Consider the following 13,317-nt stretch of genomic DNA (forward strand, 5'->3'; position numbering starts at 1 on the left):
ATTTTAAAGCTAGGTCTGGGTTGGGTTTCATCCACTTGAATGTGCGCAGTCTGTTAGGTAAACTAGATTTTGTCCGTATCTGGGCGAGCTCGACTGACGCTGACGTCATTGTTTTATCAGACATGGCTAAACACAAATCTATTTTGGCCTCTGACATTGCCTTAAATGGTTTTAATGTGTATCGTACCGACCGGCCTAATAAAGGTGGTGACGTTGCCATTATGTTAAGAATAAGTTCAGTGTAACCACATTAGTTTCCAAATCGATCAGTAAGCAATTTGAATTTGTAGCCATACATATTGAACAGGTCATGGTAGTGAGTTGTTACAGACCCCCCTCAGCTGTCAAAGACTCCTTGTCTTCACTAGCAAATCTTTTATCACAACTAGACTACAAGGAAATAGTGCTACTTGGAGATTTTAACTGGGACTGGTTAACTGCAGTGTCAGAGGATTTTAAAAACCTTTGTATCTCATTGAATGTTACTCAGATTGTTGACAGTCCTACTCGCCCTAACATTAAGCCCCCTAACAAATCCTCCCTAATTGATCTCATTTTAACTAATGTTCCCCATAAATATTCATCTGTGGGAGTATTTGCAAATGATCTGAGTGATCACTGTGTTGTAGCAACAATTAGGGACACTAAGGTCCAAAAGGTTAAACTTCGCATTATCATTAAGAGAGACAAAAAACATTTTGTGGAGCAGGGTTTTGTTCATGATCTGTTTGATTTTGATTGGGGTAAAATCGATCTGCGTGCTGATGTAGAAACCGCATGGTCTTATTTTATCTTGGTTTTATGGAGATCATTGATAGACATGCACGCCTGCGTAAATTTAGAGTGAAGGGACGAGACAATCCTTGGTTTTCTGCTGAGCTGTCTAGTCTCCTTCATGAGAGAAACAAGGCCTGGGCAAAGGCTAGGAAATCAGGCTCAGCGGTAGAATGGCTACGCTTTAGGCAGCTAAGAAATAGCTTCACTTCACATATCAAAAGTGCTAAATCAAAGTATTATCTGTCAGTAACCACAAAGAATCTGAATAATCGTGGACTTTTTTGGAAAGCCATTAAATCATTATCCACCGGCGATATCCGTAATGAGCTACTCCGTGCATTACCACAGCATCTGGCTCTATATCGGACAGGGCTACTATGCTCAATTGCTTTAATGAGCATTTTGTGTCCTGTGGTTCCTTTATTTGATTTTGTCACTAACTCTGCTTCTGTAAACACTACAGTCTGTGACTCTGAAAAACGTGTGTTGGAAAACCCTTTTAGTTTTACCCCTTTTACTGTTGATGTTGTGCGTGAAGCTTTAACCAAGTTAGATCCTAAGAAACCGGCTGGCCCGGACAACGTAGAACCTTTCTTTTTTAAGATAGCTGCAGATTTTATTGCTCCACCTCTCACTACTCTTTTTAACCTCTCCCTCAGCTCAAACACAATTCCAAAATTGTGGAAGTCAGCGTATGTCCTGCTACGCTTAGTGAGTGAACAGGTAAAGGTGTTCTATGTACAAATGACATCCTGTCTAAACATCAGTCAGGCTTCAGAAAGCAACACAGCATCATCACTGCCACAATGAAAGTGGTGAATGATGTGGCGCGTATTTTAGATAATAAGCAGAGTTGTGCAGCTCTATTTATTGACCTTTCCAAAGCGGTTGACACCGTCGATCATCACATTTTAAAGCAGAGGCTAGCCAGTATAGGCATGTCCAGCCATGCAGTGGGTGGTTTGTGAACTACCTCTCTGAAAGGTCCCAAGTGTTCATTTTGATGGGCTGTCTTCTGAGTGGTTAAACATTGCTAATGGTGTTCCTCAAGGTTCTGTTTTAGATCCACTTTTATTCTCCATCTACATCAACAGTTTAGGTGAAAATGTGGATGAAGCTACTTTACATTTCTATGCGGACGATACCGTGATGTACTGTGCAGGTCCCTCCATTCAGGAGGCTGGTGTTAAATTACAGGCTGTTTTTAACATTATTCAAACTCAGCTCTCTGAACTAAAGCTTCTTTTAAATGTTGAGAAAACCAAGGTAATGCTCTTTTCTAAAGCTAAAAAGACACCAGAGCCTGTTTTAGATATTGTAACTGCGCAAGGAATAAAACTTGAAGTGGTTACCTGTTACAAATACCTTGGTATCTGGCTTGATGATTGTCTCACTTTTAAACTTCATGTCAATAGAGAGGTGAAGTCCCTCCCTTTCCGGGAGCCTCCATGGGACCCCGGCGTAAAATTATACATTGAAGTCAATGGAGAGAGAAAGGTTATCTTTTGATCCCGTTTGAATTGTGCCACGAATGACACATATGATGTTTGTCAATTTAAAAGAATATTTTGCAGTCAAAAAAATAAAACTGTGAAGTTACACATTTTTTTGTGTGAAACCGCTGAGTGAACTACAGGTCTCTTGGTCTCGCACAATACGCGTCACCATCACAAAGACGGCCGTCACGTTAGCAAATTTCACCGTTTCTTTCAGAATGAGAATAAATATAAAACGAGGTGACTACAAGTCTGGACACGTTGAGAGCTGTACATACACGAAAGGGGAGTTATCGGTTCTGTAAGAGCAGCGGACCGGCTTTACAAGATGTTGGTGAGTAATATGAGTGCAATGTGTAACGTTAATGTCAGCTAGCTAACATTAGCTAACAAGGTACACTAACGTGTTTTGTTTCAGTAACTAGTTTCTCCTTAAGAACTCGTGGTCTGTGTATGCTGTGGATAACATTAGTGTTCACAAGAACAAGGTAACTCCCGTGTTTTGTTTTAGTTGCTCTTCAGATTGAAGCGCCAGTTTTATATCGACTATACTGTATGTGTGATCTCCTTTTACATCTCGTTGTGTCATTTGAGTTTATTTGTGTGTGTAGATTCAAGGGTTTTGGTTATCTTGTCAATTTGTTTGGTTATCCGGCACAGCTGTGTGTGACTCCCTCGGGTACACTGGTATGTGTTTTCCTAATGTAGAGAGCATTGATTAATTAATAACTACACACTGAGTCTAGATCCTGACCAAATCCTTTTTTATTGTTGATCAAATGTTTTTCAAAAATGTATTCATACACATTTAGAAAAATACAATGTACAATCACAACCAGTACAACACAAATTACATTACAATGCCTCAATGCGACTGAGCAGAGACCAGCAAGCTGCCATCCAGACAGCCACCGGAGGACAGCGGACAAAGTGGCAGTTACACAGGCGGGGCAGGTTGACAGCCAGCAAGTTTGGTGCTGTGCTGCGGTCGGGACTTTCATCCACTCCATGCGCGTCCCTCATGAAGAGGGTGCTCGGGGGGTACAACTTGGACGGAGTCATGGCTATCAACTGGGGGGTTGTAAACGAGGCCGAAGGGGTGAAGGCTTTTGTGCAGGCCTATCAGGACAGTGTTCGAGTCTGGTCTCTTTGTGAGTGAGTCGGTGTTTTGGGAGCATCCCCCGATGGACTTGTGCAGCCATCTGCCCTGCTGGAGGTGAAGTGTCCATGCACTGATTCGCTAGCTGAACAGCCAATCAGAGTGATTTATTTTGCCGACTGCCTTTGGCCGACAGCCTACCGACTATGTCGAATCGGCGGTGGAAGGTGTCGGCACGGCCGAAAAAGACACAACGGTGCAGTACACACCAATCTGAGTCGGGCGACACGACGCTCATCGTCTTTTCAGCCGTGCCGACACCTTTTCCGCCAAAGGCAGTCGGCAAAAGAAATCACTCTGATTGGCTGTTCAGCTAGCGAATCAGTGCATGAGAAGCGAAGCGGAAGTGAGGGACCCAAACAAACTATTAAGAAGGCAAATCTGAGATTTAATTTAACTCCAGATCTCGACACAGGTTCTGGAAAGCCCCGTGAGCTTCTCGTTGTAGAGTGAAAATGGAATGCACACACTATTTGTTGTTTGTTTATATCACGCAGTATGTTCTTCTTCTCTCGGTTATCACGCTGTCTGTCTTCCGGTTGTTGCCTCTTTTGAATGACGAATATACACTACCGCCGCCTGCTGGTAAGGAGAGTTATTGCCACTCACGAATGTGCAGTTCGTACGTGCTTCTTGGTCGTCGGCTGAAGTCTTTGCGGTGTCTTCCAGTGCGACACATGGCCAAGATGCAGAGATGCGAGGCGATGCAACAGTCGGGGTCCGTCTGTGTCAGTTATTTGGTGTCAGCTTGGTGTGTCCGGGCCTTAACAGCTTTAGCCGCCCGTTAGTTGTTTATGGACTGAGTAGGGATTGATTTTGTTTTGTGTGTTTGCATTTTATTTTGGGTTCTTGGAACAAGAGTTATTGCCCCGGGGCGGATTTTGTTTTGCTTGTATTTTATTTGGTTTTTCTCCTGCTGATTGTCTGTTAATTTAAATTAGTAGAGTAGAGATTGTAATCTCAATTGTAATCTGAGCAATTGACTGCTCACATGTTGCAATAAGGGTAAACTGAAAGGATCTTTTGTAAGAGTTGTTTTTGTAATGCTCGTGATTCCAGAATTGAGAACACCAAGTAAATCGCTTTCTCTTTCCTTCTCTGATCTGATGACTGTCTGAATTTCACATTAGGCGTATATTTTCATGCATAACATTTATCTCGGACACACATAACTCCCTGAAAAGCTTGTGGTTTCTTCTCATGAATCACGACGAGACAGTGTGAAGTAGTGTTGTCACGATACCAACATTTTGGTTTCGATACCGATACCAAGTCAAGAATTGCGATTCCGATTCTTTTTCGATACTTTTCTTAAAAAAGGGGAAACACGGAATATCGGCTTTAAAATTAGGAATAACAGATGATTTTAGCAGTCAGAACTAAAGCAGCAGTGTCACTAAGAACAGAAACACCAAAGAGTCACATCTAATATAAATATATATAAAAGCATTTATTTTAATTGTGTAGCAGTGAGTTTAACATTTTGGCAGCACTGTTGAGCATTTTGAAAATGTATTGTCATGCCTCTGTGCTTAGTCTTTCTATCTTTATAGCCACTGGTGTAAAGTAACTAAGTTCATAAACTCAACAAGTACTACTTGGGTACAATTTTGAGATACTTGTACTTTATTTAAGTATTTCAATGTTTCTTTTGCTACTTTGTACTCCACTACAGTTCAGAGGTACATGGTGTACTTTTACTCCACTACATGTACATTACAGATGTGGATGAATGATGTGAAATATAATCAATACTTAAATCAGACTTTAGTTCCACCTGGAGTAAATCCTCCAGCTACCCTGCAGTCTACAAAGTACTTCAGACTAGCTGCACCTCCACCAGCTTTGAGAACACTTTCATGATCAATCATTATAAAACATATATATATATATTATTCTGAAATGGACCAATCTGCACAATGACTACTTTTACTGTCGCTACTTTAATACTTTTAGTTGAGGAACATTTTGAATGCAGTACTTTTACTGTAACAGACTATTCCTACACTCTGGTGCTTCTACTTTTACTGTTGCTACTTTAACTATATTTTGATGATAATACTTTTGTACTTTTATTTGAGGAACATTTTGATTGCAGGATTGTTCCTACATTCTGGTACTTCTACTTTAACTCAAGTACAAGACCTGGGTACTTCTACTTTTACTCAAGTACAAGATATATACTTGTACCACCTCCGTTTATAGCCTATGAAAAAAACTAATAGAAAACGAAGGCTAAAGCTAACGTTAGCAGATAGTGATGCTAGTTTGCTAGTTAAGTTTGCTCAACGATAATATTGCGACAGAAACACTTTTCAGTGCACATCACGCTCTGCCGCTCCGACAGGGAGCTCTGCTCTGAACACCTGAACGGCCCGTTCAAAGACTTCTGGCGTCTTTTTTGTCAACAAGCCGAAGCGCAGCGGCAGTTGCACTCCCACTTGCAGCCATGCTTCTCGTTTTCTCACATGCTCTGGCAGCTAGCGCGTGGCCGCGTGCACGAGAGAGGGGAGGGACTTAGAGCGTGCTTGAGAGGGGCGGGACTGCAGGCACGACTGCAGTGCAGGGAGTGGAAGCAGAGCGCTGAACACACACGGCTCTTATTAAAACGGCGCTTTTTCACGGGAGTACTTTTCCCCGTCATTCTTAAAGTACCGATACTAATGAAACGGAGGAATCGTACCGTTTTTAACGGCAGGGTATCGCGGTACCTTTCAAGTATCGGTACACCGTGCAACACTAGTGTGAAGTCAGAGATGTATGCTGTGACTTATTTCTCAGAATGGAAACCATGTACCAATGTATGACTCAATGTTTCCTGGCAGCGATAAGGAAGTTGTTCATGTTCCGCTTTAATTGTAAACTACATTTAACAACACACAGTAAAGAGGGGCATATATCTGCTCTTTAAAAGTCAAGTAAATAATGGTCAACTACACATTTACGGAATTCCTGTTATTTTGTCTGTTTGTACTGTAAGCACAGCATTTTATTTGACCCTTTTTATCAATGTGTTCTCGTTTTCCCCACCAGACAGTATAATGATTTAGATTGTCTTATTACTATACCATCATGCTACACAATCAGAAATGTAGAGGCTACCAAATGAAACCACTGACTTTGATGGCGCTCAAAGATTTATGGGTACTCTGTTCAGCTCACAGAACATTAAGATAAAAAACAAAGAGAAAGAACTTCAATTTTGTATTTTATTTCCCTGATAACAATATGCGGACCTTTCAACCTGTGTGAGAAGAATTCAGCCATGCTCAAATAACTAGGTGAGTTTATTTTTGTATGTATTTTTTCCATCCACTTGGAAGAAGGTTACTGTTCTTGCTGTTTATCTTTGTGTGTCTGCTTAGAGGATGATGGTGCTTCAGGGCTGGCTACTCCGATGACAGGGCCCCATCGTCCTGCCGGACATCCTCATTGCCCTGAAAGGAAGGATAAGATAAGATAAGCAAGCCTTCGTTGATACCCAGAGAGAAATCCAGGAGTAGCAGGAAATAATATACTCTATAAAGAGGTTAAAATAAAAACTATACGAGAAATTTATAAGACAATGAAAATAGTTTGAAAATAAATGTTTTCTTAATATATCTTATGTGGTTGTATCACCTGCTCGACAACATCCAGCTCTCCAGCATCCTCCAGCCTGTCCGTGTTTCTGCTGCCTCTGTGTGGCTGAGATGGGCCTGTGTCCTCTGGGTCTAAGCGCCAGGACTTCAGCCGGCTCAGACCCTCCATAGAGCGGCCGGTGGGTTGATCCGCTGAGCCGGGATACGGACCGGTAGATCCCAGGTCCCCTTAAAGTCTGGCCATGCACTGCCACGCTATATCAACACACACACACACACACACACACACACACACACACACACACACACAACCACACACACACACACACACACCACACCACACACACACACACACCACACACACACCACACACACACACACAACACACACACACACACACACACACACACACACACCACACACACACACACACACACACACACACAATGGAGTGAATTCAAAGGCTACATGTGTTCACAATATCAATAGCATATTTTAAGTAAGAGACATAAAACGTTTGATATGATCTCACCTTTACCACTCCTGGGAGAAGATGTCCTCTATTATTAGCAATGAAGGGGTGTGACCCTCCTGTGCAGAGGGTCTACACACACACACACACACACACACACCACACACACACACACACACACACACACACACACACACACACACACACACACACACACACACACACACACACACACACACACACACACACACAGAGAGACAGAGTTGAAGTCATTCATCAACTTGTCAGGCAATTCTACTCTTAAAATTGCCAGAAAAAAAGAAGAATAGCCTACTGCTGACATGACATTTACCTTTTTGAAGTCCTTAGTTGTCTCCCCCCAGTTCTGCAGCCTCTGCGGCTTGTAGGCACTGTCATACTGAGGAGGGAAAGTGTCACAATGTATCAGTAAAACATTACAGCAGAATATGTCATTTTTCCAACTACCATCACCCAGAATGCAAATGTTTAGGTTACCTGGTTAGCTGAGTAACTGAACATGTCTGGATCTGTAAGAGCCTCCGCATTTGTTTGTTGACTCGTTGCATAGCAACGCAATCGAACTGACCTTTGTTTTCCAGACTTGCAGGAAATCCGAAGTAGGCCTAATGGGAAAATAGAAACATATCTACTCAGGGAACACAATCATGTATACGCACGGAAAAACAGTTTACATATGACCTCTTAGGGAAATAATAAGTGAATCAATGTGTGTAGGCCTACTGTCAATGTCAATTTGAGTCGTTTTTTATTGCATTATTGTTACGTGTCCTATTGTGATAAATGTACATTGAAATATGTATCACCTTAATTTCCTATGTTTTTGCTTTAAACATTTTTACATACAAATATAATAACTGATTTTAGAAACTACTTTTATTTTGAAACTTCGACCGGACGTCCAGCTGTTTATCTCCGGTGGCGTACTTGCTGGATGTAGCCTAGCTAGCCAAACATTAGCCAGCAGCTAGATAAAACGTCCTGAATTATTTATTTTTTAAATAAGGAACACATACCACCCCCTGTTACATCCAGCCAGTGAGTGAGCTTTCCTTCAGCTTAACTCAGACGGTTTTGTCGCAAAATAACTAGCTTCCGTCTTTCCAACGTAGACAGTCTTGGTGGTGGTAGGTCACATGAGCCATGGAGGGACCGTCTCCTCGTTAGCTGTCCTGAGAGACAGGCCGGTGTGGCCGGCTGCGGGCCGGAGGACCGTCCGGCGGGGAGGCAGAGACCGACAGGGACATGAAGAAACACTTTCGCGTCTGTCGCTTCATTATGGAGGACAGGTGTGTGTGTGTGTGTGTGTGTGTGTGTGTGTGTTGTGTGTGGTGTGTGTGTGTGTGTGTGGTCATTCATAAATAGAGAGCCTACTATGTAATTACATTTCTGTTAGGAAAAAATGGGAGATAATATGCACGATAAAAATAAAAGTACCTAATTACTAAACCCAAAATATGAATTTTTTGTACATTCGACTTATGTCGAAATCTGACTTATATAACCTGCATTAATTAGGTAAACACATATATCATGAATTAGTTAATGTGTATCTTGTTCAGGTGTCTGTAAGCCTCTCTCATGGACACATGGTTTGAGAATAGAAATGTACTAATCAGCCATTGTCCTGAAATGTTCTCTGAGAGAACACAGAATTCATACAGGGCTGCCAACCTTTGGGTTCAGCTTGGGGTGAGACTGTTTTTGGGGGGGGGTGAACAAAAAAAAGGAATGTTCATCTGTCCAGTGTTACAAATGTATTGAACATGTACAAACTATTTACATACAACATTGACAAACATAATTTTACAGGGATTAACTCTAACTAGAGGTCGCTTCATAAACCAGTGGCGGCGCCAGATATTTTAGTTTTTGGGATGCTGTGGGGTAGCTTGACGTTTCATAGAGGCTGCTCAAACATTTAGGGTTTCCCATTAATGTACCGGTCGCTACAGTGGAATACGCACATACACAGTGTACCCGTGACTCTTACAATGAAGGCTCGATAATCAATCAGTAAGCAGGGGGTAAAGTGCTATTTTTTTCTAAGTGGGGGGTGGACTACAGTAGCATCCTGGGGCATGCTCCCCCCGGGAAGATTTCTTTTTAAATATTGAAGTTAAAAGCATCAATCTGGTGCACTTTGAGGCAAAATGAAGAGATCAATGGATACATCTCTCAACACCCATTTGAAACAGAACTGTACACAGATTTACTTTTTCTTTATGGATATTTTGCAAATCACTCTCCTTTTAAACTGTTTTACTGCCATATAGTATTTCATAACTGTTTTTCATGTATTCTCTTGTTTTTTCTATAACTATAATGATCATATTATTGTTTACATAAATGGTGACCAAACCGTTTGACACCCACTGAGATAACAACGACAATGCCAGGTACCGTGCGTGCGCTCTCTCTCTCTCTCTCTCTCTCTCTCTCTCTAACCACCTCTCTCTCTCTCTCTCTCCTCTCTCTCGCTCAGAGCGGCGTGCACCGTTATGGTGTAAATATAACCTATCTATGAATTAGATCAAATGTAAAAGTCAGCCGAATTAGTGTTGATACTGCAAGGAGACGTATTGTGTGAAGAGAAATTGAAGATGTTGTTTAATTGTTGATATATTTATGATCCACGTCAAGTATTCAGTTTCGGCGCCATTTCTTCCAGTTTTTCCAAAGGTCTTCTCATCAGGGCTCTCTAAATAAAGAACTACGGCACATCTGTAATATACAATGCAGCCGAACCGTGTATTACAATGCCGTTATGTGATGACTTTCAAAGAGAAAAGCAAGAGCACTCGGAATTAAGTATTATTTTATACTTTTAAAATGTTTTCCGGATTTCATATAATATAAACACCAAATCCCAGCATGCATTGCGGCTATCACATCCAATCAGCGAGTTTAAAACCATAGCTGAGGATCTTGGGTAATCGCTCGAAATGCCTACTTCCGGTTATATTTATTTTGAAATTCAGTTCCTGACGGATGCCAAAAAAGCCAGAGATTATGGAATTAAACCAATAAATAAAAACAAGGATAATTGTGTGTTATTGGTGAGTAAATAACAGTGTGTTATTTTGAAAAGAATAACAAATTAGAAGGAAAAAAAGATTTAAAAAATACAGATTTCAGTATCCTGAGGCTCTGAGCCCCATTTATTTTCCTCACAGACGGCAACAAAAGTCCGAAATTATACGATTTAAAATAAAAGCAATAACTGTGGCTTGATATTGAGTAAGAACATGTTTTTATGAACCACACAGCTTCCGGTCTTTCACGACCCGACCGGAGAAAAAGACATGCTGCAGCCTGCAGGCACGAAACACATTACCAGTAGAAATACATTGCTTTTAAAATCGTCCTGTGCAACACGAAAAAAATGGGCAAATCGTGTTGGTGAACACGAATCAATACATTAAAAATCGTGTTGTTGAACACGAAATGCCGTGAGACTGGGTTGGGTGCACACACTCCTGTTTTGCCAATCCGGTGCTTAAACAAATATAGCTCTACACCCCTGGCCGAAATGTCCTTAAAATGAAGTTCGACATTTTAATTAATGTCCTGCCAACACTGGCAGGAAAGAAGGCAACATGCCCTTTCTAAGCCACGTCCTCACATCCCAAGATCAACCTGATCTCACCAGAATGCGTGACTCCACCACGACTTCTTAACACCACAATGCGTGGTGGAGTCACGAACTTTGTTACATTTACGTGTCGGCACCACGCAAACAACCCCAATGTAAAGTGAATGAGGCTCCTTTGTCGTGGTGCACACACGCATTTCTACAACGTCCCGCAGTGAGCTTTTATTCTATACAACGTTTTTTAAATCTACTTTATAGCTTGTAGTAACTCACGGGAGGCTTCTTTTATTTTATTTGTATTCATCATTATTTTTATTTTTCGTCAGAATGTAAAAATTACATTAGTTACGAATTTGTGTTCTCAAAAAACAGTGCATTGTGTGTAATGCAACTGTGATTTTTATTAAATTAGTTAGTTTTTAAGGAAGGCCAGAGCTTCAGCTGTGTCAAATATTGTTCCCTTTAGTTAACGTTATTTAAAGATAATGATCATGTCCCCTGTATTGTATTACGAGCGTCCATTCCCATTGGATAACGGAGAATTTTACACCCGGAAGTAAGTAGCCTATTCTCCTTACTGTCGATTGATTTTACAGTGATATCTGCACTACTCATCGACTAAAAAACACCAAATTGTCCTTGTTAATTACACAACATTGATTGGTTTGAATTGTGTACAATGCTTTTGTATTTTCCCCCTTCGATTCGGAGAAACAAATATTTTTTCGGAGTTTTTGGACGGCAGAAGACACTACACTACCCAGAATCCTCAGCTATCGTTTGAGACTACACCATGTGCTGAGCTTGACAAACCCCGTGATCAGTCCTCAAGCTCTTTGATTGGTTGACCTCCAACTGCATTCCATATGAAAAAAAAAAACGTTTCGTAAAAGAGAAAATCATACTTTATTCAGCAGTGCTTGCTTTACTCTTTGAAAGTCATCACATGAATGCATTGTAATAAATGGTTTGGCTGCATTAAATATTACACATCTGTCGTAGTTCTTTATTTATTTACAGAGATCGGGCATCAGAATAGACCAGAAACTATTCTTTTACCGTTCTGTTTTAATTTCACAATAAAGTTAGTAGTAATATTTTGTTTTGATATTATTGTTTTTTATTAACTACTAGACGACTGGGTCATGTTAAGACCATCTTTTTTGCGTTGCTATGGGTTTTTTCCATCGCTTTTGTGTTACAAATATCAAAACAATAACAAAATAATATTCGTCGTAAACTAAACCGGAAACAGCAGTATATTTTATTTTGTTAACACTGTAAACTTGACAGCCTTTTAACCTATGCTTTTAACCCAAACCACCTACTGGTTAAAGAACGTTATTACACGTTTAGAGTAATTGCAATGCAGGAAGATTGTGTTGCTTTTTAATGACTGTATAAAATGCCTTTTTCTTAATGTCTTTCATTTTTGTAAAGCACTTTTGAATGTGTTATATTTTATGAAAACATTTAAATATTAAGAGTACATACAAAATAGTGGGAAAGTAGAAGGTCAATTATATAAATATAGAATAGAAAATATCAAGAAGATACTCAAATGATACCTAGAGTAAAACAATTTAGTGCCTGATAGGAGGATGTGCTAACTAATAAGGCTTTATTTAAAGAAATGTGCAGAATACGACAGTGTAATGGTGGAAGTATTGAAGGAGTAGGTAGCACTTTCTCCGCGCCGTTCCTATGAGCTTGCTTTAAAAGAAGGAACACTCAAAACAACCAGGACGAGGGTTAAACAAAAATCTGTTTTAATCATAAAAGGTAATAATGCAATACCATATAATACATTACCATACAAAGCCATATCATATGCGTAATGTCAGGAGTATGCCTACTCCTGGCCTTGTTCACGGGCTGCTACGACCTTCCGGTCCGGGCGGCGCGAGAAGAGAGGACGAACAACAAGCTGAATAGGCTTTCATACCAACAGAAACAAGAAGGGGTGGAGTTTACTCAGCCTCCACACACACACACACCCCCCACATTCCAGAGACCTCAGATGTGTCTTAAAGGATATTTAAGATAACACAAATATTTCATCTCTCATATCTCCAACTTCTGGTTACACAAAATACAAAGTAATTAAACCCACACATATACTATTCAAGATATGTAGACTTCCCTGAAACATGACATGCTAGAGATCTTAAGCAGAATATACTCTTCCCCCACCTAGC

The 13,317-nt window shown here is 40.6% G+C and overlaps 2 long non-coding RNA genes across 2 annotated transcripts; both read right to left on the minus strand.

The window, feature by feature from the left end:
* Positions 1-6,627: 6,627 nt before the first annotated feature.
* Positions 6,628-7,619, minus strand: LOC117442818 (uncharacterized). Its single transcript, XR_011642973.1, has 3 exons — positions 7,546-7,619; positions 7,054-7,268; positions 6,628-6,869 (listed from the first exon to the last, which is right to left on the minus strand). It is a non-coding gene; the product is annotated as an uncharacterized lncRNA (long non-coding RNA).
* Positions 7,620-7,821: 202 nt separating this feature from the next.
* LOC139433518 (uncharacterized) lies at positions 7,822-8,624 on the minus strand. The gene is made up of 3 exons (XR_011642974.1): positions 8,541-8,624; positions 8,002-8,129; positions 7,822-7,903 (listed from the first exon to the last, which is right to left on the minus strand). It is a non-coding gene; the product is annotated as an uncharacterized lncRNA (long non-coding RNA).
* Between the last annotated feature and the right edge of the window lie 4,693 nt (positions 8,625-13,317).

Source organism: Pseudochaenichthys georgianus, chromosome 3, assembly GCF_902827115.2.
Source record: "Pseudochaenichthys georgianus chromosome 3, fPseGeo1.2, whole genome shotgun sequence".
NCBI classification, from domain to species: Eukaryota; Metazoa; Chordata; class Actinopteri; order Perciformes; family Channichthyidae; genus Pseudochaenichthys; species Pseudochaenichthys georgianus.